The 25,019-nt window shown below is 42.1% G+C and overlaps 1 protein-coding gene across 1 annotated transcript in view; it reads right to left on the reverse strand.

The window, feature by feature from the left end:
• Positions 1-2,372: 2,372 nt before the first annotated feature.
• Positions 2,373-25,019, reverse strand: part of LOC147461385 (uncharacterized) — a 31,208-nt gene continuing 8,561 nt past the window's right edge. Inside the window, exon 5 of the transcript XR_015187587.1 lies at positions 2,373-2,637. The gene's annotated coding sequence lies outside the window, so the exon portion shown is untranslated. The remainder of the gene's footprint in view (positions 2,638-25,019) is intronic.

Here is a 25,019-nt window from a genome sequence, read left to right on the forward strand (position 1 = left end):
CAATCTTCCACCATGGGAGACAACCAAGAAGGGCAACGGACTTCTACCTTTGCTTGTACCAGGGAAGTACAAAGTGTCAAATATTTATGTGTACCTCACGCCTCTCATCGAAGAATTGGAGTAGCTATGGAGAGGCATCTCCGTTGTAGATGTATCACTTCCTAAGGAGAGGAGAGAGGCTAGTGTGAGAAGCATCCTTATGTGAACTATGCACAACCCTACTAACGGACTTCAGATGAGAGGCAATAAGGATGAAGTGGAGGTTTTTTCGAGGAAGGGAGCAACAATCACATTCTCGAACATGTTGTAGAGAGAGGTGGAGTTGCCTACGAGAATGTCTATGTAGTTCCTACTGCCCAAAAAAAAAAGAGGTCACCATGTGTCACTTGCCCCAACCACACCATAGCAATTGCACTCACATGGGCTTACAAACAGAGGGATCTAGTGACAATAAACCATGGCTAGTACATCTTGGAATAGCTAACAACTAAGAACAAACAAGTTACCTTGGTGCTCCAAAAGTACTCACACGCATTTCCTACCAAAAGCAATTGGAGTAGCCCTAAAGTTACCTAAAGCTCTTGCACTAAATATCGGGTTGGCATACTTAGAAGTAGACAGTCATGTAGAGATAGTAAAGATTGAACCCACTACCCAAGGGTGGGGAAAAAGAAACCTTTAGGTGGAAGATCATCCAATGGAGGAGGAAGACAAAAATAAAGGGAAAAGACAAGCCACTTTCAAACAGCAAGCTTGTGAAGAGGAAAGCACACTGGGAAGCTAGGCTTGAGAGACTGGCTGAAGAGTTCAAGAAACAAAGAGTGGATTCAAGGGATTTTGACGAGAACTGGTTCTAAGAGCACCTCAAACGATGTATCCGCACCAAATATACAGTCCTCTCGGTCACTACTCAGGAGGCTTTAGATCAGTTATACGTGGAATATGAGCAAGAAAGGGAGATAAAGAAGCAACTAGTTATGGAATCGTAGGATGAGTCAAAAAATTTCTCTAAGGCAAGCTCAGATGTGATGGCAAAGAGAATGAACAAATGACTAAAAAGGAAGAGAAAGAAAAGGTAGACAAGTCGGACTCTAAAAGTTTTGAGACAAGCTCATCTTCCCAACCTAGTGATGATGGAATTTCAAGTGAGCCAAAACAACTAGAGACAGATGAAGAGGTTCCACAATGTGAGAAGAAAGAGGAGGTCCAACCTATAGAAGGAAAATCTTCAAAGCCTAAAGAACAAGTTGCTACAAAACTACAAGAAGAGTTCAAGAGACTAGTTTCCATGCTAAGCACATCAACAGGCCAATGGCCAATATTGGATGATTGCTATCAACAGATACAAAGAATGGCACTGATATGTACCAAATTTCTATGCAAAGTCATTCTTAGGATATGAAAGCAATCTCCACACTACAACATGATTTGATGGAGACTTATGCACTGCAACATGCCTTGGAAAATTAATATAAAGTCTCATTAGTGGATGCTTAGCTGGCTAAGCTAGAGACGCCAAAGCTCAAAGAAGTTGTGAAGCCACCATAAAACGCCCTGAACAAATCCAAAAGTGATCTTCCAAAAGCTTAAGGAGATAAGGGCTTGCTCTGAGAACACCTTGCAAACCTGGATGAGATCATCCAAGACTTGGTAGCACATGCAAATTTGGTGGAAGAAAAGCTTGCCATTGCCAAAGTAGAGCTGGAAAACTAAGAAGCGGAGTTGGTCTCACAAAAAAGATTGCTAGAAAAGATCAAAGCCAACCCACAAGTAGGCAAGGTTGTCAAAGGGAGCCACTACCTTCTCAGATACGAATAGCAAAATCAACGAGCAAGAAAGAGAAATTAAGGTAGAAGAGAAAATCAGAAGGGATGCCATGGTTGCTACATAGCCCAAGGAGGGGCTATAGAACAAGAGAATAAAACTTTTGAGGAAAGAAAGTGAAGATCTAAAAGTTATGGTGACATCTCTTCAAGCTAAGTTGGATTGCAAACTGCAAGATACCACTCATGTCAGTGATGATGATGGTCATGGAGATGATGGAGACATGGGGGGTCAGCAAGAAGAACATCAATAGAGTACAAAGAAATCTTAACAGCAAACCACAATAGATATATGGATATCGATATATATATATATATATACACACACACACACACACACACACACACACACACACACACAAGAGAGAGAGAGAGAGAGAGAGAGAGAGAGAGAGAATTGGGTTAACTATGCAACAAAAATTGTAGATTAATTAAGATAATTAATCGATTGAGTAACTATGAGCATGTTTAGGAATAAAAATTTCCAAGGCACATATTCCAAATTAGATTCATCACACTTCACACTTGCATGCACTAAAAATTGCAAAGGAGAGAGATAGAGAGGAAGAGACAAGCGACACCAATTGAGAGCCGAACTTTTTGGAGCCGACCCCCCTCCAAAAAGACTGTCTCTTAATTAACTCCACAAAAGAGAGAAGTTTCATGCTAATACTATGCTGATCACACTTCTAATTGATGGAATTCAAGTGATAATTGCTCTAGAATCTGTCAGTTTTGTGATTAGGCATTTTTTGCTCCGCAATAGTCGTAGAACTCATTACCAAAATGTTGAACACCTTGCGGGTGATAACATCTGCAAGGAACAAGTAAGATACATGTTGGAAGAAGTACTAAAGTGTAGGAAATAGTAGCTTGCATGTGGTTAATTAAGAATAATCAAGCATAGTATGTAGAAGCATGCATAAACGAGAGATGATGTAGAGCTTCCATGAGAGCTTAAGCATGAGAAAACTCAGCCAAGTCAGCCCCAAATCATCTCCAAATCATCCTCTGACTTGGGAGGCAAGCAAACACAAAGTTGGTCTTTTTGCCCTAGCTTTGGGGGGAAAGGGAGGGTCTGGATCAATTGAGATAAAGGGTGAAGAAGAGGTAGCATGTGCACTAGTTTTGAGGTTGCACACTTATTTGACCGCTCACTAATTGCTCCTCCTCTTGCCTTGGACCCCCCTCCACTCCCTTGGCCCACCAACCCTAACCATATTCCTTGTACATGATGCAGTTGAGCAACATTTTAGCTTAATTTTGGAGGCTTTCAAGACCATCTTGGACAATATTTAATAAATACTTTTAGTCCAAATATTCTCGTTGGAACCCTTAACGAACTCTAATGGCAGATTTGAAAAATGCATAAATTTCCTAGAACTCTCTAGTTCATAGATGCATCATCTTGCCCATTGTATTACTATTTTTACTTTCTCCGACATGGCCAATTCTAGGAGAGAAAATGCATTTAACTAGAACAAAAATGAAATTTGGTGAGAGAGAGAGAGAGAGAGAGAGAGAGAGAGAGAGAGTGGGCTCTAGGGTTAAGTTAGAGAGCTCGAGGTTTATGTTAAGAGTGTTTTAGGTTTTTAGAGAGCTCTAAGTCTAATCAGAGATCTGTATGGTTAAGTTGAAGAGCTCTAAGCTTATGTAAGAGAGCTCTAGGGTTTATGTTAGAGAGCTCTAAGATTTATGTTAAGTTAGAGACGTTAGTTAAATTAAAAAGCTATAGGTTTACATTAGAGAGCTTTATGGTTAGGTTAGAGAGCTCTAGGTTTACGTTAGAGAGCTCTAGGTTTGGTTAGAGAAGTTAGGGTTAGGTTAGAGAGCTCTAAGTCAATGCAATTTACATCAACCGCTTTAGGCTTAGGTTAGCAAGGTTTAGGGTTAGGGAGGTTAGGAAAATTAGAGGCTAGATTAAGTTTATAAGTTAGGTTAGATTAGGGTAGAGGGCGATTTACATTTAGAGTTAGATTACAGAGCTCTAGGTTTACGTTAGAGAGCTCTATGGTTAGGTTAGAGAGGTTAGGGTTAGGTCAAACAACTTAAAAGTTAGGTACGAGAGCGATTTCCATTAGCGGTAGACTAGAGAGCTTTTAAGCTAGGTTAGAGAGCTCTAAGTTTATGTTAGAGAGGTTAGGGTTAAGCTAGAGAGCTATAAGCTTATGTTAAGGGTTAGGTTAGAGAGCTCTATGGTTAGGTTAGAGAGGATAGAGAGCTATAGGTTTACGTTAAAAAGCTTTAGGGTTAGGCTAGAGAGTTCTAGGTTAAGTTAGAGAGCCTTCAGGTTAGGTAATTAGAGAGTGATTTATGTTTAGCGCTAAGTTAGAGAGCTCTACGTTTATGTTACAAAGCTTTAGAATTAGGTTAAAGAGTTCTATGGTTAGATTAGACATGTTAGAGAGGTTAGAGATCTCTAAGTTTATGCTAGAGAGATGTAGGGTTAGGTTAGAGAGTTCTAGATTTATGTTAGTGATATTAGGATTAGGTTAGAGAGGTTCGGGTTACGTTAAAGAGCTCTAGGTTTACATTAAAGAAATTAGTGTAAAGTATGACGGTGAGGTCAACTCTAAGCTAACCTCTAGCCTAGCCTAATGCAAATTATGTATATACATGTGTATGTGTGTATGCATGCATGTATGTCTGTATGTATGCATTCATATAGATGTGTATGCATGCATGTATGTATGTATGTATACATGCATTCGTATAGATGTATATGCATGCATGTATGTATGTATGTATGTATGTATGTATACATATGTATATGTATGCATATATAGTTCTGTATAAATATTTGTATATGTGTACATGCAATATGTGAACATAAGCAAAGGAGCATAGCACCTAATAATCAACGGCCTTCTCTTGGGTATAATTCCTTTTTAAACGTGGCATTGTGGTTTCTAATCCACGCACGTATGGATTAAGGCAACATACCCTTGATTTTACCACGTTAGAAATTGACATGATATTCAAAGAAGTACCAACAAACTATTGGCACTACTAGCTTCTACTTAAGTCTAATAGTGTATGTGTAAATTTATGTATTTGGGAATGTGTGTGTGTGTGTGTGTGTGTGTGTGTGTGTGTACATGTATGTTAAATATACAATAGAGCTTGCAAGAGAGGTAAATACATGTATTTGTGCGACTGTGTAATTGTGTATATACATGAGCGTAAGCATTAACTATGTTTGTATGCATGCATGCTAGGTATCTAGGCTAGGTCTAGGGAGAGTTTACGTTCTAATGCTTTCTAACACATCTCATATAGATGTTGGGTGAGGAACCGTCTAGTGGAGACCCTACAACACCATGATATTATAAAACAATAAAGTTAAAGATAGAAAATAATTCCAAAAACCTTCATGGAATAACTAACTTCAGTAGCAATAAATTCTCATGAATTATCAACCTCATGAGGTAAGTAACTTCATGCAAAAGAAAATTCCACATTTATTACACTTGTATGCGACAAAAAATCATCTTGATATCAACGTTATTTTTATGGAACGATGATATTTTTCTCTTTGATCAAATAAAAAAGAATACAAACATACAAATCAAGGCTTAAATCAAAAGATATTATAATATGTAAAAGTCTCAATGCATCCAAAACTTTTATTGCAAATGATTGGCATAAATGAATAAAAAAGTAAACATGTATGCAAAGCAAAATTCTATGACAAATAAAAGCAATCCACTTTTCTATTTATAGTAAATAAAAGTCTTTAAATATACAAAATTGTTGTCTTTTATCAAGATAATAAAGATATCTATCAATATGCTTGACGTATGAATTCAAAAAGTAAATTTCTAGCATAAAGCAAGTTAATAAATACTTGTATCAATATTCTTATATATCGAAGTAGTCAATGTTTTTGTCAATAGAGCATCAAAGCCTATATGCAAGCAAATTAGCTAGGTTGAAGTCTAGCTCCTCTACTATGTTCCTCATATGTCATGCAGTGATGATCGATAAATCCTTGCCAAAGATAATCTTCAGGGTTATGCAATTGGCATAGCATTTCATCCTGCTCATACCTGTCATGTGGGTCTGAAATAATTTGTGCCCGACTCCCCCACCTTTAAAAAGGATCGAAGGCGTCGACGAGATCATCAGCAACAAATGGCGATTCCGAAGACTGAGGGTGGTTTGCATTGCAAGTCGACGTAGAGGATTGTAATGCCGAAAACATGCGAGGCAAGATAGAGCTACTTCCTGTGGTAGTGTAGCTCCGAGGTAATAACTGAGTCACTTCAGATTTACTAACCTTACTAGTTGATGGAGTAGCAGAGTGTTTTGCTTTCACCAGTGCTTTCATCCTGCTAAGAATATCATATTGTAGTTCTGCAATTTCTTTTAATGCATTGGTATGCCAATTGGAGGGCAATGCCAGGACCTATCGCTGAGATTATAAGTTAAGTCATTTTGACATCACTTACCAATATGTCCCAGGAATAAAAAATAACATTGCCGACCTTTTGTCAAGTATCAAAGGAGATGAAAAAAGAGGACAAAAAGATGACATCAGTAATGACACCACATAGAGGAATAACCTGTGACATATGCATTGAGAAAAGCAAACGAATAACGTATTTCTACTTTTTCGCGCACTCACTCCTTTATGTCTCCATCACACTTTGAGACGCACTTACTAGATGCTTTTGTATTCTTCACGCAAGTGCTCAATCGCCTTTATAAGTGAAGCCTTGCATTCCCGGAAAGGGGGGTTCTTTACCACTGAGCTTAAGCCTTTTTTGTAATTTCTTGAGTATCAATATACTACTAGTTTTGTGACTAGCATATTGTCTCTACGCTAACTGTTCATCGTGTTTAAGCTTCTGTATGCTATCTCTGCGCTAACTGTTCATCGTGTTTAAGCTTCTGTATGCTATCTCTGCGCTAACTGTTCATCGTGTTTAAGCTTTGGTATGTTGTCTGCTTCGTTTTATGCTTCCGTCTAAATTTGTATGCTGTCTCCTTCATTTTATGCTCCCGCCTAAATTCCTCATAGTAGAGAAGCTAGACTTCAACCTAGCTAATGCTTTTCCAGAACCTGATTCTACTTCAGAATCAGAACCAGAAGTAATTGAAGAAGAAGCAGAAGTCAGAAGACTAAACCCTGTTAAAATGGAAACAGATGAAGCAAAGATAGAAGAACCTTCTACCTCTACTTCAGCATCTTCATCACTCAAAGGAGTCTCCAAGATTGGAGATATGACCATAATCGGCATAGAAGGACTTCATCAAGAGCAGGTATAGAGAGCATTCGAGTTCATCCATAATTCAGCACACTATGGAGTGTAATAGAAGGTAGCTTGACCCAACGTCAAGCTATCACAATGCTAACAGCAGGATTCCAAGCAATGTTGCGATATTGGTGAGATGACTTAAATGAACAAAGCAAAGTGTTCAGTTTGCAAGGAGGAATTCCTGAAAACTTTGATAATGTTATTACTCTGTTTTTGTTGCAATAGTAATGCAATTCCTAGGATCACAACAAAAGATAAAGGACAGGTACAGGGAAGCTTTTTTTCGTGGTAAGCTGTGTAATCTTACAAAGATCAAAGCCTATCAACAACACATAACTCACCTGATGTATCAGTTCCCTGTAGGTTACTTTAAAGCAGAGTATAAGCAATATTATGTAAATTCGTTTTCTCCCTCGTTCTCAAATTTGGTCAAAGAACGTTTTAAAGCATCTGGCTTACAGCTTGACGACCAAATCACACTAGCACAGATAAATTCTTTTATTGACGAAGTCACAGATCTTGAATGTGCTCGACTCAGAATGAAGAAAGAATTTAAACAGGTCAAGGGTTTAAATTCAAGTTTCTGCAACAAAGAAACGAAGGTCAAAGACTTTGGATGTGCTGCGGTTGAAAAGAAATGCTCATGCAAAATAAAAAACCGCAGAAACAGATTTGAAAAGAAATACAAAGTAGCTCGCAGGACCAGAAAGCTGTCCAAACAAGAAAGAAAGACAATTCGGTGCTACATCTGCCAAAAAGAAGGGCATATTGCCCCAGAATGCCCCAAGCGTAAAAAAAGGTTTGGAAATGCTTTACTCAAAGAAAAATATGAGTATGAAGTTTTCTACTATAACAGGTTTCAGAAACATGATATTCTTATCAATTTAAATACATAGACTTTGATTCAGATGACGAAGAAACCTCTGACTCTACGACCTCTCAGTCAGTCACTGAAGTAGCTTCAACGTTCTCTGACGACAACTCTTCTGTAATATTTAATATGGTCAGAAAACCATATGCATTTCCAAAGAAGACAAAGGTACAATCAGAATCTTCCTCTTCTTCTCAAACTCCTAGTACAGATACAGAAGATTCAGAACCCTCGTGGATGAGAAAAAGAAGACCTTCTACATTAAATATGTCCAAGAAAGAACAGAAAGATTATAAACCACTTCCACTGTTTAGCAACATGATAGAACATGTTGAAGCCTTGGCTAAAACAGAGGAATGGAGAAGAAAGACAATCCGGTGCTACATCTGCCAAAAAGAAGGGCATATTGCCCCAGAATGCCCCAAGCGTAAAAAAAGGTTTGGAAATGCTTTACTCAAAGAAAAATATGAGTATGAAGTTGTCTACTGTAGCAGGTTTCAGAAACATGATATTCCTATCAATTTGAATACATAGACTTTGATTCAAATGTCGAAGAAACCTCTGACTCTACGACCTCTGAGTCGGTCACTGAAGTAGCTTCAGCCTTCTCTGACGACAACTCTTCTGTAATATTTAATATGGTCAGAAAACCATGTGCATTTCCAAAGAAGGCAAAGGTACAATCAGAATCTTCCTCTTCTTCTCAAACTCCTAGTACAGATACAGAAGATTCAGAACCCTCGTGGATGAGAAAAAGAAGACCTTCTACATTAAATTTGTCCAAGAAAGAACAAAAAGATTATAAACCACTTCCATTGTTTAGCAACATGATAGAGCATACTGAAGCCTTGGCTAAAACAGAGGAATGGAGAAGAATGGCCCATCCTGGACTTAGACAGAGTTCAGGGACACCTCTAACTCCTGCTAGTCGTCAACCTGAGTCTACTACATTGCAGACTCCTATTACTTCTCAGAAACCGAGTAAGTCAGCAACAGGAAAACAGGATAGACATTGTGTTGAGGAACACCAAGCAAAAGCAATCCAAGCCATGTTCTCAGCATTGGATCAGGTTAACAATCGTATTGAGCAACTGCACATATAAGTGCTTAATACTCAATCACAATTAGCTGCTATTGAAGCTAAAGTGGATCAATATCACGAAGAAATTCAATATCTAATAGACAAAGCAGCTATGAATGAGCTACAGAACCACTATCAGAATGCAAGCCAGAGCAAACAGCAAATGCCTGTCAGATAATCCCTTTCAATGAGACAGAAAATGTCTCTTATTTTTCAGAGATTCGGATTAAATTGCCCAACTATCCCTCCTTTCGGGTAGATGCTCTTTGGGATATAGGTTCAGCATTGTCTTACCTCAATCAAGAACTCGTGCCTCCATATCTCCAACAAAAGTTACAACATGGTATCCCAGTTTCCTATGCTAATAATTCTCGAGGACAAATCAATCAGATTGTCCATTGTAGAATAGAGATGGCTAACCTTAAAGCCGAGGTTACATTGTACTTACACCCGCATCCCAATACTGACTTGTCTATTGGGGCTGATGTAATTTCGAAGCTCACTCTGTGGGCTATTCAACCAACATGTGCCATTTTCTTTACTTGGCACTCTCTTCCCTATACTATTCCAACAAAACAACGCGGAAATTTTCTTGTGGAAGAGTTATGCCGAAATTACCAAATCCCGCCAAAGACCTCAAGTACCTTAAGCTGGTTTGAGCAAGAGAAGAAGAAATGGTGTTTAGAGCTGCAGAAATGTGAAGAACAGTTAATAAAGCATACCAGCGACAATCCACTGGCTTTCTGGGATCGCGAAGAATACTGGAATTCACTACCAGGTGAACCAAAGCCTAAAGATTTGAAAGCCACTCGTCTTGGCATATCTTTAGAAGATTCACATTTATGCAAAACAGAAAATAGATCAAATGATGCAGGATGAATTGATCTCACCATCAAACAATCCTTATGCCTGCTAAGCATTTTACCTCAACAATCATGCTGAGCAAAAAAGAGGTAAAAAGAGGCTTGTAATCAATTACAAACCTATCAATGATTGGCTGGAACACAAAAGATTCCCTTTACCTCTGAAAGATGATCTGTTACACAGAATCAAGGATTGCCAAATGTTTTCTAAGTTTAATCTAAAAAGTGGTTTCTGGCAGTTCAAGATTCGACCAGAATATAGGGCAAAGACAAGTTTTGTAGTTCCCCAAAGTATGTTCCAATGGAATGTCTTGCCAATGGGACTCAAGACAGCCCCTTCTCTATGTCAGGGAAGGATCGAACGTATTTTTGCAGATTGCACGCAATTTATGTTACTTTACATTGAGCACATCTTGATATATTCAAAAGATTTTAAAAGTCATGTCTAGCATTTGACAGATTTTATTGCAAAATTAAAGAATACAGGATTGGTACTTAGCTTGAAGAAAATAGAAATCTGTCAAGTAAAAGTATCCTTTTTAGGAGTCGAATTTTTTGCAGACAAAATTAAGATGCAAGAGCATGTATTGCAGAAAATAAGTCAATATCCTGATCAGTTGTCCAATCGAAAAGAATTGCAATCTTTTATGGGTTGCTTACAGTGGATTCCTCCGCAATATCCTCAACTCGCTAAAGACTTACTAATTTTCAAAGAGTTGGACAGCTCCAAGAATTTCTTCTGGCATGACCGGCTAACCCTTGCAGTGCAAACAATCAAGCACGTTTGTTTAAATCTGCCCCCACTGAAGATCCTAACAGATAAGCCCCTAGTTGTTTATTCAGATGCTTCCGAAGAAGCTTGGGAAGGAATCCTTTGTGAAATTCAAAATGACGATACTATTATTTGCCGATGGGTATCAGAAAGATTTAGTGATACAGAAACAAGGTATCACTCTATTCAAAAGGAACTACTTGCTGGTATCAATATTATATTAGCTTTTCGGTTGTTTCTAATCGGACATGCTTTCATCCAGAATTATAGACTGACAGGAGACATGTATTGACAGTTCTAACTATCATTTGATAGGCTATTTGTAAATGATCAGATTGATATTTCAAATCTAGCCCATTGGTTTTAATTAACAGAGATACTATCTCACTGAAATAACAATTTGCTAGGCTAACAAGAAAGTTAGGATAACACTCGATGTAAATGGGACATTAGATAGACTATCCTGAATTATGCTAATGGTTTGATCTTGTAGGTTTCTATGTCCAGTATCTAAGAGAGCACCGATACAAGATACACTTAATCCTTGTCTAAACAAGGGTACTATACCAATAGCTATATAACCTATATGTACAAATTGATGTCCTTTACTAAGAACCTTTGCTCGAAACTCTTCAAGTTCTTGGAACGATGTATGACATGATTGTCAACGTCACGGTCTTTTACAGTTAATTTTCCATGGGTTTCATGGAACAAAGTATGAGCAAATAGGGTAAATACCTTTTGATGTTTATAGATCTAGTTGGTATTTACTTTAGGTAGACTTCACTTGCCTGAACGGTTCTGCTCTTCGACTTCCATGCTGTTAGAGAGGAGCTTCTTGAAGGAAAATACGATCATTGCCATTGTTGAAATTGCTTGTTGTCTTTAGAGTTCAAGTATCGCACAACCCACACATCAGAGTGGGCCGGCAAAGAGTCCTTTCCAAGATTCCAGACCCTGTTGGCGATCTCCCTCGACGCCATACAGCTTGGTACCAGTACCTCGCTTTAAAAAGGAGAGGATGTCACGTGACACATCCAACCCTATGTGTCCGTGGACAAGCTACAACATGACAAGGGTTCAATCAATCCAGTTAGTCTAGCTTAGGAAGTGTTGTGGCACTTTTGTGAGTCTGTTCGCAGACCGTGCATGCCTAGGCACTTAAGAGTAGATGTAAATCCTCTGGTTGCACACAACATGATCATCAGCATTACCATCAGAATCCATCAGGAGTATTTTCCAGTGTATTAAACCTATTTTTTCTATTTTTGACAATTTTCGCTTATGATTTTATTTGACTTTTGTTGGGAACTGAGTAGGGCAAGTTGGGTAAGATAATATATAAGGAAAACCTAGCGCTAGCTTTTCTAGCAGAGCAGGAAGAAGTGCAACAGGCAAAGCATTGCAGCAGGCGTCTCTTCCCCCCTCTCAAGCAAGAACCACCATCACTTCAACGTTTTACTTCAGCCTGGCGTTTTCCCCAAGGAGAGTCCAGCGTTTTCAGCATTTAAAGCCAGCGTTTTTCAGCCCTTCGACCTGGTGGGTTTTCAGGCCTACAGTCAGCGATAAAGGAGCAGCGGAGTAGCGCTTTGAAGACCAGAAGCATCAGCGTTTTTGGAGTTCAAGAGGGCCAGCATCTTCAGCGTTTTTCAAGGCAGCAGAGGGCGATAATTTACAGCAGTAAGGCAGCGTTTCCTACAGCAGCAGGCAGCGTTTTTATTCAGCCATAAAACAGCGGCAAGGCCAGCATTCAGCAGTCACAGTTTTCAGCCATCGACTCAGTCCCGTCGTCACCACCGTCGACATCAACACAGCCCATTAGACTTGCATCGGTTAAGCATCCACCTACACTTGTACCAGATTGTGCAATCAATAGTAGACCACTCTCGCCATCGAGAGTGGGGCCTTCGGAGGAAGGTTTTACGTCTCTAGTGTCGTATTCTCTTCTCTCTCTATCTCTCAGTCTCATACACTATCACACACAGTGTCCATTCACTTTTGTTTGTGTCCATTGCACTCTCTCATTAAAGAATGGAAGGCTCTTCCTTCCATAAGAAAAAAAGGAACCTTGAGCACAGTTCGGAGCACTCATCTTTAGCAAAGTTCAACATTCATTCCGCTGCACCTTACACAGAATCTCTCGCAATAAGCGTCCATTGTATCCTTCTTGGTCATCCGAAGATGGTTCCAAGCAGTTCATATGTCGCGTTCATACTCTCGAGTCAGCCAAGAAGAAATAAAAAGCCTTTTAAATTTCAGCCATTTGACTGGCGCTGTCTTGTTTAATAAAAGCGTGGACCACCAGGTTCGAGCATTTCCCTTGAAGTAAGAGACAGCCCTCTGAATCTTGGAGTGCTCTGAGTAACGCCCTCCTGAGAAAGCTATGTCTTGCTCTTTCCAAAGCTTTTCTTTTTGCTTCACTTTTTGCCTTTTTTGTCTTCTTCCAGTCAGAGGAGCTAGAAGAACTCTCAGAAGAAGAAGAAGAAAAAGAATTGGTACTCCTTCAATCGAACACGCTTCTTTTGCTTTCTTGCCGATGCAAATGTAGAGTGACGACCCAAATAACCCGGGAAGTCAATGCCTTTATTCTACTTTTTGTCGTGCTTTTTTGCTTTGTTTTGCACGTCAAAAAGCTGAGCAATTCGTGCATCAACCACCTCTTCTAATTCTTGCTCTGTGTACATCCTTGGAGAAGGAGGTTTCTTCAGTGTCGGTTCGAGGGGCGGTTCTGTGGTCTGCCGCCACTATTCATGCACCTCGTCGAAGGAGGACTGACTCATAAATTTTGCAAATTTCGGGTCTTTCGCAAAATTTAGCATCATCTTTCTTGCATCGCCGATCAATCATTGACGCTCCATCTCTTCGATCTCCACCTGAGTAGACCGAGGCGAGCCGTACTCCTTGCGTGAATCCTCGTTGTGATCTCTTCCCGCATCTCCGGATGCAGAGGAAGTCAATTGATCTCTGTCTGAAGCCATAAGTGCCGCGTAAAAAGGATCGGATTTCCCGTGGAAGAGAAATCAATCGTGCTCTGATACCGCTGTAACAGACTTGGACACTCCAAGTCAAGATTCTACCGCGACACCACAAGAATACACTTCAAAACAGTTCACAGTTCATAATTGATTCGGCACTGACCCGGCGGAGTTCCGTGCCTAGAGATATTGGCCCCAAAGACTGGCGCCCCTTTCGGTATTTCTTTTTGTAGTAATCTGTTGCAAAAGTACAAGAGAGTGGGAGGCTCTCACTCTCAGACTCTGCATCCAAATGCTCTGAGGAGTGGGAGGTCTGCCCACTTATTTAAAGGGTTTACAAGGGATGCCAAAAGCAGAGCCCAAAAGCTTTAAAAATCAAAAGCTGTAAATTTTTAAACGCTAGCCTCTCACAGAATTAAAGCAAAGGCTCTCTCTCTATTGCCTTGCGTGAAATAAAGCAGGCCTTTTTGCGTAGATTTCAACCTTCCATTTTGCGTAGCCAAAAGTTGTCCCAAGTCTGTTGTCCGTACGCCCTGCTTCGTGGTTACCTGCCCGCGAATGGCACCGCGTTTTCTAGAGTTGTCCGTACAGCAAGCCACGTCAACAGTTCGGTACAGCAAGCCACATCAGCATTCAGTCCGTACAGCAAGCCACGTCATTTCCCGGGACCAACAGGGCGGGTGTGTGTGTGTACTGAGCAACCACGTCACCAGTTTGTGACAGCTAACTTATGGCTCTTTACGGTGGAAGGTGTAGAAATAAATCGCACCATCTTTGTGAGTCCATCGACGACGACCCAAAAGGCAACGTGACCACGATTGGTTCGGGGTAATCCAACTACAAATCTATACAAATGCTTGTCCACTTGCTATCCAGAATTTGCAAAGGATGTAGCAACCTAGCACGTTTTTTATGTTCAGCTTTGTTGAGTTGACATTGCGGACATTCTCGCACATACTTTTTAATGAAAGCTTTCATGTGCGGCCAATAGAAATACCCGCCTACCAAGGCCAAAGTACATTGTATGCCAGGGTGTCTTAAACTTGGTGCAATACGACACTCTAACAAAATTTGTTTGCGAATATCCTCATCGACGAGCACACACTTTGCATTGCTTGAAAAGTAGTCCATTACGAATGGAATACTTCTCTGCTACCTTTCTCTCCGTAGCCACTCAGGGGCGTCCGGACCGCCATAGCTTTCCGGAGTACGGTGTATGCCCGGGTGTCTTGCACTTGGTGCAATACGACACTCGAACAAAATTTGTTTGTGAATATCCTCACCGACGAGCGCACACACTTTGCATTGCTTGAAAAGTAGTCCATTACCAATGGAATACTTCTCTGCTACCTTTCTCTCCATAGCCACTCAAGGGCATCCGGACTGCCATAGCTTTCCGGGGTTACGTATTCCCTCTTGGATTCCTTGCCAGATTGCACCAAAGTGACGTTTTGGCAACGCCCCGTGAGAGAAAGATAGAAGTCAGTCGAAATTTCAACAAATGAAAAGAGTATTTACCTCAAAGGTCCTACTAAGGGCATCCGCTACCATATTGGTAGGAACCCTTACGGTAGCGTGTCTTGAAATCGAACTCTTGCATGAGTTCGGCCCACATTGCCTATTGATCACGAAGGTAAGGCTGATCATAAAGATATTTCAAAGAATGGTGGTTCATCCATACCGCGAAGTGGACACCAAAGAGGTAATGGTGCCAAACCTTCAGGCTCCAAGGCATGAATAACCGCTAAAAATATCTTCTCCTGAGTGGATGTCATGTGCACATCCAACCCTATGTGCATGTGGACAAGCTGTAACTCCTTCTAGGGTTTAGGTAGCCTAGGAAGTGCTATGGCACCTTTGTGAGCATGTACGCAAGACCTGCATGTCCAAGCACTTAAGAGTAGCTCCATACCCTCTGATTGCACAACCCACGATCACTAGCATCAGTGTCACGTGACACATCTAACCCTATGTGTACGCGGACAAGCTACTTCATGACAAGGGTTCACTTCAGTCCAGTCAAGTCTAGAATAGGAATTGATCTGGCACTTTTGTGAGTCTGTTCGCAGACCGTGCATGTCTAGACACTTAGATTAGATGCATATCCTCTAGTTGCACACAGCATGATTATCAGATTTCCATCAGAACCCATTAGGAGCATTTTTACAGTGCATAGACCTATTTTTGACATTTTTCACTTATTAATTTTAAGTGAGTTTTGTTGGGAATTACGTAGGGCAAATTTAGCATGCAAGTATATAAGAAAACCCAGCGCAAGCACTTTTTGGCAGAAGAGGCAGCAAGAAGCCTATGTTCATCAGGCAACTTCTCAACAAGACCCCCAAGACGGAAGACCTAGCGTTTTGCAGATGCATGCCTAGCGTTTTTCAACAAGACAACAGCCTGGCGTTTTTGCACAGCAGATCAGCCCGTCGACAACACGACACAGCAGATCAGCCCTAGCGTTAGCAAATTCCACAACAGACAACAGATCAGCCCTAGCGTTAGCAGAGTCCTTGCAGCAGACAGCTTTCAGCCCTAGCGTTTTTGGTTTGTAGATTAGCCTCGGCGTTTTGCAATTCCATCGCGACAGAATCAACAAGAAGACCAACATTTTCAGTTTTCAGCATAGACTCCGCAGTAGAACCCCCGAACCTCGCAGATCTCACCTTCCCGCAGCAGATCCTCGCCGCACGGTCAGATCCATAGAAGTTCGCAGATTCAGCCCGGAAAACGCAGATTTCAGCATCTGCGTTTTCAGCGCGTCGTCGTCACATCGTCGCCATCCACATCGTCACCGACATAGAGTCAGAATTCAGCAAATAAAGATTTGCAGATTTCAGCCCTTAGCATTTTCAGATTTCAGTCTGTCTCATCATTGTCGACATCGTCAGCAAGTCCAAGCATTGCAGAGATTTGTGCAATCAATAGTAGACCGCTCTAGAGAGGGGGGCCTTCGGAGGAGGGTTTGACAACATTCTGGTGTCGTATTCTTGTCTCTCTATCTCTCAGTCTCACTACCTTCATTCACAGTGTTCACCACTTTGTTTGTGTCCATTGCACTCTCTCACTAAAGGAACGGAAGGCTCTCCCTTCCATAAGTAAAAGGAACCCTTGAGCACAGTTCGGAGCACTCATCTTGAGCAAAGTTCAACATTCAATTCCGTTGCACCTTACATTGGTATCAGAGCTTTGGCAGTGTTCTGTATCACTCGAGGAAAGAACCACAAGAACCACAAAAAAAAAAAATTACTTGTTGCGGTCGCACGTAACCCAAGTCCTCTTGGGCGTGTCGATTCCTAATCGTGTTTTTGAAGAGTGACAGGAAACCCAAGAAAGAAGGACTTGTCCAGTCTCCCCTTGTGCCTCTTTTCACTCATTGAGAGCGGACCGTGCACTTTGCGACTGGCCAATCGACGTGAGGTGGGAAAAAGCAACCTTGGTGTGAGCGCAAGGCCGCCAAGGGGTGCGCCCGCGGGAAAGAGAAGAACTCAAGTGAAGAGAAGATCCTTCTCTAACACAGATTGCAAGCTAAAGAAAAACCTCAAGGACTCAAGAACCCAAGAAGCCAAGACCCTCAAGACCCCCAAGACCCTCAAGAACCCCAAACCCACAAGAACCCAAGTTCCTCGTGAACTTAAGAACCCAAGACTTCAGTGGATGGTCATTACCCAAGGCGACATGGATACTTCGCATGGAGGTGATGAGCATGAGGGTGGTGAAGAAGAATTTTCCCCACCAGGAGGTTTTTCCAACCCTCCCCCTTCCCCATCTACGCCAAGGATTGCACTAGCTCCTATGGAGGAGTTGAAGTAGTTGTTTATGGACAGGAAGTTATAACGCGAAGAAAGATAGGCAGCTGTTGAGCGTGAGCGTGAGCAAGCGCGCTTGGCGGCTGAAGAAAGAAGGGCAACCATAGATCGTGAATACGAAGAAAGAATGGCAGCCATATAAAGCATGAGCACGAGCAAGCACGCTTGGAAGCCAAAGAAAGACAAGCCAAATTTGATCGAGAGAACAAAGCAAGACAACCAGAATTTGATCGCGAGAACAAAGCAAGAAAAGAAAAGAGCGACCAACACATGAAAGAGTTCTTGCAACTCTTTTCTATTGTGCAGGCACAATTTGAACAGAATCAAGAGAAGGAGCCTCTCTCCGTCTCTTCTTCTCCAAAGCATGACACACATGAAGAATTGCATGATGATTTGAATGATAATGATAAGCATGATGATTTGCATGATAATGCTTTGCATGATAAGGATAAGCATGATGATTTGCATGATCAAGATGTGAGTTCTCACGAGCATGATGATTTGTATGATCACGATGTGATTGTTTACAAGAAAGATGGTTTAGTTGATACTTTTTCTAGTGAAGCTAACCTCATTGCAGATTTGATCGATCACGACGAACCTCGATCACAAAGAACCGATCTTGGCTCTTGAGTCGAGTTCCAAAGATCCCCCACAGGAAGTATTCTGTGTACGAATGATTAGTCAGCACGTATTGTTCAAGTGTTTCATTCGTGATGCTTTCCTGTATTTTAGTCACCGTCTTTATGTGATCCCTTTTCATAAGCAAACATATTGTACAATGAGCACGATTCACTCATGAATGAGCACGGATGTATGCGGATTGTTCATGAAAAGATGAAATGTTTGCACCCAAGGAATTCACATTCCATGTCTCTTCCTTGGTATGGCACACTCTCAAAAAGAGCACAAGAAAGATTGAGCATCAAGTATCAGCATTTCCATTGTGATTTGCCACACTTGATTGATTTAGATTAGAAAGTCAAGATTCGATCCCATTGTTTGCGTGTGTTTGATGAACGGTTTGACACTCCGTCTCTATGTTCATCTACATTGCATGTACAGTCTTTACAGAAGACTAGAATTTTTCCAGTCACTTCACATGGAATCGGTATGTTCATGTTTTTGTGTTGGAAGTCGGCAAGTCCAAGCATTGTAGAGATTTGTGCAATCAATAGTAGACCGCTCTCGCCATAGAGAGTGGGGCCTTCGGAGGAGGGTTTGGTGTCGTATTCTTCTCTCTCTCTCTCTCTCTCTCTCTCTCTCTCTCTCTCTCTCTCTCTCTCTCTCTCAATCTCAGTACCTTCATTCACAGTGCTCACAACTTTGTTTGTGTCCATTGCACTCTCTCACTAAAGGAACGGAAGGCTCTCCCTTCCGTAAGTAAAAGAAACCCTTGAGCACAGTTCGGAGTACTCATCTTCAGCAAAGTTCAACATTCACTTCCGCTGCACCTTACAATCAGTACCCAATACCTAGCATAAGCATTTTCAAACGCACGAACTCATTTTCCCAAACTGCATGTGAACCACCTCTTAGAAGGCATTTTATTAATAAGTGACTATTCATTTACCCTTGTTGGAATGTAGGTAGGGCAAATGGCTAAGGGACCAATAAAGAATTCTTTTGGGCACGAGTAGAAGGCAGAGGAGCAGTGAAGGAGCCTCTCAAGAACTAAGCAGTACCAAGTACCTAGGATCATCAGCAGCATCAGCGTTTTTCCCATGAGCATCAACGTTTTTGGCTTCAGCATTTTCAGCCAGTAGCAGCACTTTTGATTCCCTCGGCTTCCCGCCGCAGTAGCCTAGCAGATCAGCCTTACCCTCCTCGCCGTCACCTTTCCATCACGGCCAAGACAGCGTTTTCAGCTTTCAGTCCTCAGATCAGCCAGCGTTTTCACTCTAAGTAAAAGGAACCTTGAGCACCCATTGATCACTCATCCTAAGCTTACACCATCATTCACTTCCGCTGCACATTACATCAGAGCTCTTTGGCAGTGTTTGAACCACAGGAAATTTCTTTGCTTATTGTGATCGTACATACCCCAAAACCACTTGGGCCTGTCAAATATCGATCCCTAATCTGTGTTTTTTAAGAATGGCAGGTAGCCCAGAAAAAGAAGGGCTTGCCCAGCCTCCGCTCGTTCCTCTTTTCCACTAATTGAGAGCGGACCTTGCACTTCGCCATAGGCCAATCGACGTGAGGTGGGAAAAAGAAACCTTGGTGTGAGGGCAAGGCCGCCGAGAGGTACCCGCAGGAAGGAGTTGAGCTTGGGTAAGAGAAAAGCCTTCTTAAACGCAGATTGCAAGCAAAGAACCCAAGAACTCAGTGCATGGTCATCACCAAAAGCGGAATGGATACTTTGCGTGAAGGTGATGAGAGTGGAATTGGAGAAACAGAAGTCCCTACACCAGGAGCATTGTTCCCCGATCCTCCCCCCATAGAAAAAGGGGACCCGAGGATGTGGCCCTTTTTGGTAGGGACGGAACGAGGACGCGTAGCCACGGGATGGGACGGGAGGACGACGCGACGCAGACGGGTCCCTCACATGAGACACAGAGGGGACGCGGGTCCCCGGTGACACATAGAGGTGGGACACGGACATGGGAACGCACACCTTTTCTCTAGGCTTTTCAAAGTCTTGAGCTATATGCCAAAGTTGCCCACTAGACTCTACTAATCCACTCTTCATTGTACATCATTATTTTTTCTCTTTGAGTATACCTAGATGAATCCAAGATAAGCCCAGAATCACCCTTAAAGAATTTTTTTCCCTTGGAGTATGATGATTGATCATCATGTCAACATGTGCAGCGCGTGTTCGTCGTGTTTCTTACCGCATGTCATATTTTGGTATTTATGAGTGCAAACCTTACTTTTTCTTTGCAATCTTGTGCTCTTAGTGTTGTCTAGTATAGAACAAGTATTTTTTACAATGCGTCCCTTGACACGTTCCTTGTTTTGCCACATCCACATCTCCGTCCTTGAGACCCGTCACGTCCCTGAGACCCGTCCCTTTGTGACTATGCCTCCCCCATCCCCATCTACGCCATGGATTGTACCAAGCCCTATGGAGACTTTGGTCAAGTCAATGATGGAGATGATGCTACAACAAGAGGCTCAACGTGTCCATGGATAGAGATCGTGAAGAACGAAGGGCAGCTATGGAGCTTGAGTGTGAGCAAGCACGTGAAGCTCATCGCATAGGGGCTAAAGAAAGAAGGGCAGCTATGGAGCTCGAGCGTAAGCAAGCACCCAAGGCTCAAGGCATAGCGGCCGAAGAAAAGCGGGCAGCTATGGAGTTAGAGCAAGAGGCGTTGAGGCACCAACGCATGCAGGAGTTGTCCTACAGGTACTCTCCACGAAGAGCGAGCCACTCAAGGAGGCCGGTCAGTCATCATGTCACAGGATGGGCACCACGTGCCAACGAGAAAGAATAGACTCAACAACTTTAAGCACTTCAAATAACAACTGAACTGAAAGAGAGAGAGCACACGCGACACAGAGTGGCGAAATTCCACCCCAAAGAGTGTTGGCATCAAACGTTGGTGCCCCTTTTGCTATTTCTTTATATTGCTTGAACTCAATACAACGCCGGTACTCCAATCCCTGCACCTTCACACTGAAGGTGTCAGAGAATGAGCCCTTGGCTCATATTTAAAGGCCCTTGGCCATAACAAGCACTTACATGAAAATCTTTAAAACTCAAAAGCAACTGATCCAAAAGCAGGTGCTCAAAAGCTGCCATTACAAAAGCAAGAATCCGTACAGCTCTGCCACGTCAGCAGCCAACGTAAAACGTGAAAACTCGTACAATCTGCCACGTCAACAAGCCAACACAAAAATGCGGAATTCCATGCAAGATGCCACATTATCAGCTTCTACACTTTTTTTGTGTCTGTATGTGTGGGTTGCTTTACTTTAGGACCCATCCCATGGGAACCTTAAGGTGGTTGGAACTTCGTCTATTGCTTCCGTTGCTTCTCTTAGGGTTCAAGCCCCCCGGCCGGGATTTGAACGTTGGCTTCGTTCTTCAGTGACTTGACACGTCAGCAGTTTGTGACATCCCCCTTCTTGAAAGAAAGTAATCGTCCGCGATTACAGCATACCTGCAAAACTACTCAAGTTAGCTCAAAAATTTCCCAGGGTCATTCCGAGGGAAAATGCAAGGGACAATCGATTTTCTCATTTCAAATCAGAACTCTTGATTTCTTGGGTCCGTGGCTTCCCAAAAGAATCTCATCCAATAAGGAGTCTCATTCCAGATCGGAACTCTTAATATCCTGGGTCATTGACTTCCCAGAAGTATCTCATCCAAAGTAGAATAATCAGTGGTTGACACATCACAATGCAACACAAATGCTCACATATGCATGTTACAAGACATAGAAACATAAAGCCACCAATGAACACTCCTCCCGCATAACCTAAAAAGGTCCAAGCCGGGAAATATAGAGGCCTTATACAACCAAACGCCCTCTAGACCGCAACCTTGGTCGTTAGGAGGTTCTGAGAGTAACCATTGCTCATACTTCTTAATACTCCCCCCGTAAATAATCATCCAAGTCTGAGCCATGAGTAAAAAAACAACACTTTTCAAACATTTCAATACTCCCCCCGCAGATAACGACAAGGGTCTGGGCAATGAGTATAAACAAGTATTCTCAAACATCATTTCTCAGTACTCCACACGAGAGTAAAAATGACCAATCATTGAAACTAATATTAAAACCAGAGGCAAACAATTCAAATCTGCTTCAAAGCAGATACCATCCATTTCAAACAAATTCCAAACGGAATCACCAAGCAAGTTCTCAAACAGAACTCAAACTTAAAAAGCAATCTCAACATCAGTCGAGCTCGAAAAGTCGACTGACTTTCCATCTTGAAACCTACACCAAAATTTAGGGTTAGGTTCATTCCATAAGGTCGTAGCCGACAGCAACATGGTCCATAGGCGCTTGAATAGTCGAAACAAACCTTGACAGACAGTGTTCCTATGGCGGTGATGGTAGCTGCAAGATATACCAATCACATTGGACCTCCAAGGTTATCAACTTGAGAAGAGATACCTGTTGCGAGGTGTCCAAAATTTGAAGTCGTATTCTGCTAGGGTTTCTGTGGCAAGCATTTCAGGATACCCTACTCTGCTAGAAGCTACCAAAAACCATATAACTTCGGGTAAAAATTTTCTTAAAAGCTTGCCAAGTCCTTGGAGTGTACGGCTTGGTAGTTATAGACATCCACAATTACATGGCACTGCCTCTGAGAAAATCGGCAACTCGGAAAAAAAAATTATCCTTCTCTGCAAGTGATCTTTATAGCTTTATGCCCTGTAAGACAGAGCGATGAAACAAGAGCATTTCGGGGTATCCTACTCTGCCAGAAGCTACCAAAAACCATACAACATTGAGCAAAAATTTTCTTAAAAGCTTGCCAAGTCCTTGGAGTGTGCAGCTTGGTAGCTATAGACATCCACAATTACATGGCACTGCCTCTAAGAAAATCTGCAGCTCGAAAAAAAAAATTGATCCTTCTCTACAAGTGATCTTTATGGCTTTATGCCCTGTAAGACAGAGCGATGACACAGGAGCGCGCCCGATGCGCAATGAAGTAAGGGTGGTAGTGGCTAATAAGTCCAAGGCCAAGACACGAAGATACTTCAAATAGACTTTGACAATGCCAGTTTGCTTTGTCTGCTCTTTGGTAGGACCGCTATGCTTAGAAAAGCACACGCTTGAAGCTCTAATCAAGAGCAACACACAAGCAAAAATTGCAAATAACTGAACTAAACTTGACTAGAGGAAGAGAAAAGAGAAGAGACGACAAAAAACGGAGGAGTTCCGTCCCCAAATGCACTGGCCCCAAAGGTTGATGCCCCTTTCAGCATTTCTTTATTATTGCTTCACAAAGCTAAACTCCCCGAGGGTCCAACTCTCCGAGACTGTGCGTGCAAATGCTCTTTGAAGATGGCCCAAGGGGCCCTTATAAACAATACAAGGGTTGCCAAAAATAGACCCCCAAAAGCACTATATCCGAAAGCTATTGCCTCAAAGGCTATTGGCCCCAAAAGCTTGGCGTAAAATTTGACTGGCAACTCCGCGTTTTGCGCTCATGGCTGCCATGTCAGCATTGGGCCCATGTTTAACGCTGTTGACTACCACGTCAACACTTGCCCGCCTTTTATGTTGCTGGCCAATCACTTTTAAGTCTTCATTTCATAGGGTTTAGGCCCCTCAATCATGTCCTACAAGTTCTCTAGGGAGTTTTTTTAAACTTTAACCCTATGGTTCATTCGGCCATTCTTCACAAGTTGAGTATTGCCACATCACAAACTTGTGACACCCCAGGTCCTAAAAGCATCAGATGTCACAAATTGCTAACATGTCAAACCCCTGAAGAAAGGAGCCAACTTGCAAATCCTGGCAGAGGGGCCTAAACCCTAAGAGAAGCAACAGACGCAGCTGAAGAAGTTCCAACCAACTTAAGGTTCCCGTCTGATGGGCCTAAAGTAAAGCAACCCACACACACACACATACAAAAAAAGTTTCCCAGAAGTATCTCATCCAATAAGAAATATTCAGTGGTTGGCACATCACAATGCAACACAAGTACTCACATATGCATGTTACAAGACATAGAAACATAAAGCCGTCGATAAACACTCCTCTCGCGTAACCTAACAGGCCCGGGCCGGGAGATATTCAATGACTCCCTCATCACTCCTCCCGCATAACCTAAAAAGGTCCAGGCCGGGAGAGACAGAGGCCTTTAACAACCAGACGCCCCCCATACCACAACCTGCGTCGTTTGGAGGTGCTGAGAGTAACCACTGCTCTTAATACTCCCCCCGTAAATAACCATCCAGGTCCGGGCCATGAGTAAAAAAATTAGCACTTTTCAAACATTTCAATACTCCCCCCGCAAATAACCACAAGGGTCCGGGCCATGAGTATGAACAAGCATTCTCAAACATCATTTCTCAGTACTCCACCCGGGAGTAAAAATGACCAATCATTGAAACCAGTATTAAAACCAGAGTCAAACAATTCAAATCGGCACCAAGACAGGTTCTAAACAGATGCCATCCATTTCAAACAAATTCCAAACAGGATCACCAAACAAGTTCTCAAACAGAACTGAAACATAAAAAGCAATCTCGACATCACTCGAGCTCGAAAAGTCGACTGACTTTCTATCCTGAGACCTGCACCAAAAATTAGGGTTAGGTTCCTTCCATAAGGTCGTAGCCAACCACAGGATGGTCCATCAACTCTGGGACAGACAGTGTTCCTCTGACGATGATGGTAGTCCCAAGACATAGCAATCGCACCGGACCTCCAAGGTTATCAACTCGAGAAGAGACAGCTACAACTCGAGTTATAATCTGCTAGGGTTTCCATGGCAAGCATTTCAAGATACCCCACTCTGCCAGAAGTTGCAGTCTGAAGGAAGATGTGAGAAACCAAATAACTTCGGGCAAAAATTTTCTTGAAAGCTTGCCAAGTCCTTGGAGTGTGCGGCTTGGTAGCTATAGACTTCCACCATTGCATGGCACTGC

The sequence above is a fragment of the Adiantum capillus-veneris genome, chromosome 3, assembly GCF_014529385.1.
Source record: "Adiantum capillus-veneris isolate H3 chromosome 3, ASM1452938v2, whole genome shotgun sequence".
NCBI lineage: Eukaryota > Viridiplantae > Streptophyta > Polypodiopsida > Polypodiales > Pteridaceae > Adiantum > Adiantum capillus-veneris.